General features: G+C 39.1%; 2 long non-coding RNA genes across 8 annotated transcripts in view; one reads left to right on the top strand and one right to left on the bottom strand.

Annotated features, from left to right (window-relative positions):
* LOC119269576 overlaps positions 1 to 1,395 on the top strand; it is a 9,004-nt gene extending 7,609 nt beyond the window's left edge. For both annotated transcript variants that reach the window (XR_005133656.1, XR_005133653.1), the window contains exon 10: positions 1,273 to 1,395. This is a non-coding gene — a long non-coding RNA (uncharacterized LOC119269576). The remainder of the gene's footprint in view (positions 1 to 1,272) is intronic.
* Positions 1 to 1,456, bottom strand: part of LOC119269575 — a 4,355-nt gene extending 2,899 nt beyond the window's left edge. For 5 of the 6 annotated variants that reach the window (XR_005133647.1, XR_005133649.1, XR_005133652.1 and 2 more), the window contains exons 1-5: positions 1,319 to 1,456; positions 1,117 to 1,206; positions 633 to 1,007; positions 381 to 481; positions 155 to 301 (exon numbers count right to left, since the gene is read on the bottom strand). This is a non-coding gene — a long non-coding RNA (uncharacterized LOC119269575). Of the gene's footprint in view, positions 1 to 154; positions 302 to 380; positions 497 to 632; positions 1,008 to 1,116; positions 1,207 to 1,318 lie in introns of all 6 variants that reach the window. The other variant, XR_005133650.1, reaches the window with a different exon arrangement.
* Between the last annotated feature and the right edge of the window lie 6,023 nt (positions 1,457 to 7,479).

Raw genomic sequence — 7,479 nt, 5'->3', positions numbered from 1 at the left:
GCTAATGGTAGGTCATGAAAAAAAATCTGCCGCAAATCTGGTATGACCAAAGAATATCTCAGGCATAGTGAACTAAAGGTTAACTATTTAAGATGAATATTAGAGGATTTGTGGCATTCCTGAAGCCAACTCAAAGCTAGCAGATCAATTCTACCTGACATAGCATCTCCATTACCAAGGAGCTTCTTCCTTTCTTACAGGGGTATGTGTTCGACCAAAAGGCATTTTTTTCTCGCATCAATATTGGAAGCCACTCCCCTGACCCACTTCTCTGTATTTGTCTTTAACATATTTGCTAGCCCTGAAATTTGTAGGGAATTTTTTAAGACGCAAACTATGACAGAAAAGTGTGAAGCACACTGATAACAAAATTAGCTCACCCATTCATACTGCTGCAGAGTAGAGTATTTATGATCTCTGGTCAGTGTTGTAAGCTGGTCTTCTTTAATCCCAAAGGCAAGGGCACCATCAGCATGTGCTTCTGCAAAAATCATCACTAAAGCAATCACATCAGAAATTCATGAAAATGATTTGTACTGTCTACAACAAGAACAAGGCAAAAAGGACCATAAATGGGCATCCAACACAAACCTAGCATCACCCAGACAGGGGGAGGGGGAACGGGGACATACCTTGACAATTTCCATGGCATCCGAGAAGAACTTCCTCCTCGAGCACCTCCGTCGTGGATCCCTGGAGAAGAGGAGATCCTCAACGAGCTCCTCGCCCGCCGGCACGATGAGGATCTGCGACGGCGTCCCAGTCAACACCGTCACCTCGCCTCCAACTCGCGCAAGTCGCGACTGCCTCGATAGCGCACCACACTCATAGGTTCTCCAGATCGCGCCCGGCCGCCGCGCCAACTTGGCTCTGCTCCACTCGTGACGGCCGTCGTGGCCGCTCCCATGATACGCCGATCTGGTCCGCCGCCATCGGCCGCTGCTGCTCCTCCACTGCCAGCAACCGCAGCTGGCCAAGAATGAAACACCATCCCCATATTCTCTTTCCTTCATTGAATTGAGACAAATTATCAAAAAAGCTAATCTCAACTAATTTAACCTAGGCATTGTGAATTCTCAGCATCCAAAGAACCAATTTGAGAGATAAAACAATTACCGATAGAAATTTGTGATATATGCTTCCTTTAGCTTTGTCAAATCAGAACGTAGTCCCACTAAACATCCATTGGCTCCAGCATTTTCCTTTCTTCCTCATCAGAACGTGAACAAGATAGCACAAGCATCATCTCACAAATCTGTACATTATCTGCAGTCCAACTGTTCCATACCAGAGGAGAGAGGGGAGTGGCGAGCTGTACCTGAGTGGAGATGTAGGGCCGGCTACCATGGAGCATCGGAGGCATGGCAGTGCTGTGGTCGGCTGCTTGCCGGTAGCACCAGAGAAGACGTCGCAGTGGCCGTGCTTGCTAGCATGGCGGCAGCCAGGAAAGTCAACGCAGCAACCAAGGACTCGAACGAACGGATCGGCGGAAGAGCCGCCTCGCACGACCTCCACCTCCGCTGCCTATACAGCCTGCCAGGCGACTGTCGAGCCACCTACAGTATGCCCCTGCCTGAGGCCGCCGTCTAACCACCTCCCACACCAATCCGCCGCCGCCGCCGCCGCCGCCGCCGCCGCTGCCGCCGCTAGGGTTTCGCACCGGGAAGTGAAGCCATGTCAGGGAGAGAGGCTAACAGGATTGCGGGAGTGCGATGGCGCGGCGAGGATGGGTGGAAGACGAGAGAAGGTTGCGGGCGGGGGCGGGCGACGCGATGGGTGGCGGCGATGAATGGGCGGTCGTATCTGGCGAAGGTGGGGAGGAGGTGGCGTGCGTCCTCTCTCTGTCTTCTCGAGGAAGGAAACGACCACGCCTTTTTTTCCTACGAAGGGAATGTTTCCTTCCAATTGGCCAGCACGGACAGTGCCACCCTGCCGACGTGGACACAACCAGAGATCGCTCATTGCGCGACGATAGTGTTTTAAGTGAAAAGTAAAGAACGAGAGAGTTTGAATGAAAGATGATTCATCAGTCTTTATTGATGATAGAAATGGGGTATTTATACCCAGACGGAAGTACACATGATGTTTGGCGGTCAAGTAAACACATGTTTTTTCTATGAAGAGAATGTTTCCTTCCAATTGGCCAGCACGAACAGTGCCACCCTGCCGACGTGGACACAACCAGAGATCGCTCGTTGCGCGACGATAGTGTTTTAAGTGAAAAGTAAAGAACGAGAGAGTTTGAATGAAAGATGATCCATCAGTCTTTATTGATGATAGAAGTGGGGTATTTATACCCAGGCGGAAGTACACATGATGTTTGGCGGTCAAGTAAACACATGGTTACCTGAGAGCTAAGGAATTACATAGTTGCCTTGAGAGCCAAGGAAGTACATGGTTGCTTGAGAACCAAGCAACCTATTTAACAATTAACTTAATCCTAATTAGCTTAATCAATAAACAACTATTCTATTCTTAACACTCCCCCTTGTACAACGTCTCTTCTTTGGTACATCCATCATCTTGACAAATTCTTTGAATAATCTTGAATGTCTCCTCCAAAAACCCTATGGGAAAAATATGAGGAGAATAGTGGAGATATATTGCTAAAACTCTTTTAAACCCAGTGGGAAAATAATAAGGAAAAAATGATGCAACATATAATGATTATTGTCTCTTGATAACTCATATGAGAAAAACCTTTGAAGAAGGAGAAAAATCATCGATTAGTTTAGAGAACAATTAATATGTCTTGAGTACTTTCTTTAAAAACTTCGATAGGAAAAATAGAAAGTATGACGTATGATTTTTAATAAGATATTGCATCATTAAAAACCATTATGAGAAACTTTGATAGAATAGTCATAAGGGAAAAGAGTGTGATATGATATGCCATTGAAAACTCCTTTAAACCCCAGTGGGGGAAAATATAAGGAGAAAGTGTATGACATATATCGGCACTTGTGTTTATATTGTCTCGTTAAAAACCTTTATGAGAAACCATTAGGGAAAACTCATGAAGGGAAAAAGAGTACAATATATACAATCTTGGGATTGTTGATAGGTTATAGGTTTGGGAAATTACTCCCCCTAAACTTTGCAAATCTGGAGAATGTGTAATATAAATTCCATTGATATGATCATGACCTTATGAATAATATGTAGGATTTTCAAAGTATGGTGTTTGCATATTGTTTCCTCACTTTCTATAATTCGTGAGGATAAGTAATTTTCGAGCAATGTACTTTATGATATTGCTCTTCATATAACCTGTAGTTTTTGAGTAACACAAGTGGTAACGTCTTGATAAATCAAGTTATGTAATTCTGATGAATCTCAACCACATGATTTTTAGTGTGGTTAATCATTCTGCTAAGCCAAACATATTTTGCAATGATTTTAGATAAAGCAATTACGTCAGAATGATAACTAGAAATAGCCATTAAAGCCCATTTATATGACTTCCATACAAAGACTATTCCAGCAAATTCAGTCATTGATATGGCATTGTTGGGATCAAAGAAAGAGCCAATATAATTATATCATATCATGGCCATATCTTGTATTTCCTGATGGATATATCCAAGATTTATTGTGAGCTTGAGATATAAGCTGATATTTCTTATATCGACCATATACCTTTTATTGGGGGTTGCACTCCGAACATAGATAGCAAATATAGTGCCAGGCCTGACATAGTTTGCAATTATATGAGTGCTTTGACATTAGTGAGATACAGAACATGGCATTGTTGGGATCAAAGAAAGAGCCAATATAATTATATCATATCATGGCCATATCTTGTATTTCCTGATGGAAATATCCAAGATTTATTGTGAGCTTGAGATATAAGCTGATATTTCTTATATCGACCATATACCTTTTGTTGGGGGTTGCACTCCGAACATAGATAGCAAATATAGTGCCAGGCCTGACATAGTTTGCAATTATATGAGTGCTTTGACATTAGTGAGACATAGAACTTCAGGTCCTGATATCACTTCATTAACACGCCTAGGTATGAATGGATCTGTACCCTATCAGGGGTAGTATGACCATATTACATGTCTTTTATTGATATGATATATCCACATTGAACTTCTCGTATATGTTTTGGATATATGTAGACTGATATAAGTATTCTTGAGAGAATGCTCAAGTTGTAAGCTTAAGCTAAATTTGGTTGAATCCAAATTTTCCGTCTTGAGATGATTTTATGTATTTTTAGGTCCTTTCGAGACATTGATGATGAAATCATTGATATACACTGAGGTGATGTAAGGAATAAAACTTCTGATTTCTTTATTAAAACACATAAACAATCATGATTATTCAAGCAATCCTTTTGAAGAAGGAACTTATTTAGTCGGTAGTACCATATGATTTTCAACTATTTCAAGTCATAGAGTGACTTATGAAGTTTTACACAAAACTTGTTGTGATTTGCTTTTGGATTTGGAAGTATAAGCCCTTCAGGGACTTCAATAGAGACTTCCGAAATAAGTGACTCATATGAGTATGTAGCCACTTCATCCATCAACTGCATGGATATTATTATTAATTTTTATTGCCAATGATATTTAGTATCGAAACATAATTCCACTTATACCAAGAGGGTATGTTATATCATAATCGATGTCGGGTCTCTGCGTGAACCCTTTTGCTACAAGCCTCGCTTTCTCACCACCTCGTTGACTCTGTCAATGAATGAGAAGTTTTTAGTATTCCATATGGAAGATACTTATGAGGAGTAGGTATTACTGCAATAAATACCACTCGAGCGAGTGCTATTCTTCATTATTTGCTTCCTTTTATGTGAACCAATATGAGTGCAAGAGGCACTCTACCATGGATTTTGGTTCTGGGCTCAAAAAGGTTTTAGCAATTTGAGAAGAAATATATGTCGACAAATGTAGTCTTTAGTTTATATGATTCTGATGGAATCACTGAAGTTTATGGATAAAATATTTATTCCTTTTTAACTCCTTGTGATTTCCTACAACAAATGGAGTCAAGGTGTTTCGATTTCCCGACACCAAAAAATTTGTGCACATTTATGCCGGGCTTTGGATTATGAGCATCCAGTGAGGTGTCTTTCAACTTGATGTTGAATTACATTTACTGGTTGAGGATTTGATTTCCTCTGTTTCCGCGGAAGCATATGAGAAGTTATATCTCGTCTTGTCAGATTTTCTCCCCCTTTTGCTCTCATTTGGGGACAAGAGTGGTTTATCAGGTACCTCCACTCTTTTCTGACACTTTACTGCAGGAATATAGAATTTAGTAACACCTTGTTATCAGTAAATGTATGTGGCAGATTTGCAATGTGTTGCAAATATATGATTCTCTAAACTTTTAGTTCAGATTCTTTGAGTACGTGGATATAAGGATTGAATGTCAATAACATTTTTAATTTATTTCTCGGCATTCTTTGTGGTACTTATCTCCCCCTCATGCCAGAAAATATCCTTATTGCTGATGCAATCAGCATACGGGCTATGAATAATTTTGATTGACGGATAAATTGTTATTCCTCACGTAGATCCCTAATTTTCTGTGAGTGTCCACTGATGTACGATGGAGTGGTGATATCGGTATGTAACCGAATTATCACAGATGGGAAATACTTTGTTGATTTCCACGTAGTTACTACAAGGGGGAAGTAGTATGATATGCAGTTGGTATGATTTAGATCATACTTACGATGTGTAAGGTCGTATGTGTCCAGCAAGAGGCTGGTAAATTTACAATTCTTTAAAAAATGGTCATGTGATTCATTTGACTATCTTTGATAAGAAATTTAGTTTAACCATTATGGGTATGTACATAGGGTACTGAATGCAATCAGAAAATTCTCGTGAAATGAGTTCAACGACATTGTCCATTCGAATAGATTTATCCTTTGTTCAGGAGAATTTGCTTCTACTTTGATAAGTTAAGCAATTTATTGGGTAAGACCATGCATGGTTGTGTGTGATAAGAGACACACTTAAAAACATTTTATGAATGTGTATATGAGTACCATGAAGTATCTAAATTACCCCAGATAATGGTTAAGCAATCCAGACATATCTTTTGAATGTGTTTAAGGAAAAATAAGTGTCCTGCTTATAATTTTAAGGTGAGAGTGCCTTAAAACTTATTTCCCCTATGGCACATGCGGTGCACATAAAATCTGATGATTTGGGAAAATTTGTAACTTGATGAGTTGTGACCAACAGGATTGTCAATATTTTTCTAATCTTCCCCTAACCAAGATGGATAAGGTTATTAAGCTAAATATTCATTTATTAAGATGTAGAAAATTATTGTGTACGCAACAATATTGAGTATGAATTGAACCATACATTCAGATTTATAAAATATCATGTCCGAAAAATAGCATATCGGACATTGCACTACATTTAGTAGCACAAGTACAGGCTAAAGATATTTTGGGAATAACTAGGAGATTACATGAGGTCTCCAACATTACTGAAAATTTAATTACGCAAACATATCATCGATGCAAGGGAATTCACATTCCTTCTAATCCACTAGATTTTTGGTTCTCCTTCAGATGAAGATCTGAGAACAATCATTTACCAGAATATTTTCTGGTTGTACGTTTACAAATTTTCAAATTATCCCAATGAACTTATTTGCCTTTTCAATAATTATGTGGTGTGGTTTGACCATATGTTTGAGGGTTTGGTAATCACAGGGACAATATTTATATAACCACACATTTGACAAACTTGAGAGTTGTCTTTTGATCATTTGATAACGACCAATTCCTATTAAGAGATAATTCTATCTTTGGTTGTCTATTAGCCTCCACTTTACTTCGAATTCCTCATGGTTCTATTTTCTGATCACTAATTTGCATAGTATTCTCGGTACTAGTAAGAATTTCAAATAATGGTATAGCACCCGTTGGGTGAATCTGATGATTTTAAGAAATTCCATGTTTCTTCATCATAAAAAGGGTAGTACCATCTTACGAGTATGTAAAGTGCATTAACGACTTTTCAACTGGATCTGTATATAGGAAAATATTTGATCATGATATCTCAATTTGAAGTTGATTATGTGATAAAATTGTGAGCTGCGATAGACTTGAGGTCTTGAAAAACGAATGGGTAATCATTCGCGATGTGCTCAAGGCATCATGTTTATATTAAGGGAGATATTTAGCGTGAATAAAAATTCATCCATTATGTACTTTAGTTTGAGAACTAAGTGAAAGTTGGACACATAAAGTGCATATGAGCGTTGCAACTTTAGAGTCACCGCCAAAATCATAGACGTTGCATGTTTGACATTGGTTAGTCAGTATGAAAGTATAACCACAATATGATGTGGACACTGCAAAAGTGTTGAGATACTCGATCGTTGCCATAATTATGGGATCCATCTTGATGGATGGACAACACTATAATTATAGATAGTGACATAGGCTTCATTGCCATGTATTTTACCAATGTAATAGAAGTCAAT

Source organism: Triticum dicoccoides, chromosome 3A (assembly GCF_002162155.2).
Source record: "Triticum dicoccoides isolate Atlit2015 ecotype Zavitan chromosome 3A, WEW_v2.0, whole genome shotgun sequence".
NCBI lineage: Eukaryota > Viridiplantae > Streptophyta > Magnoliopsida > Poales > Poaceae > Triticum > Triticum dicoccoides.
Note: the sequence above shows the minus strand (reverse complement) of the source record. Positions and strands in the feature narration are given on the sequence as shown.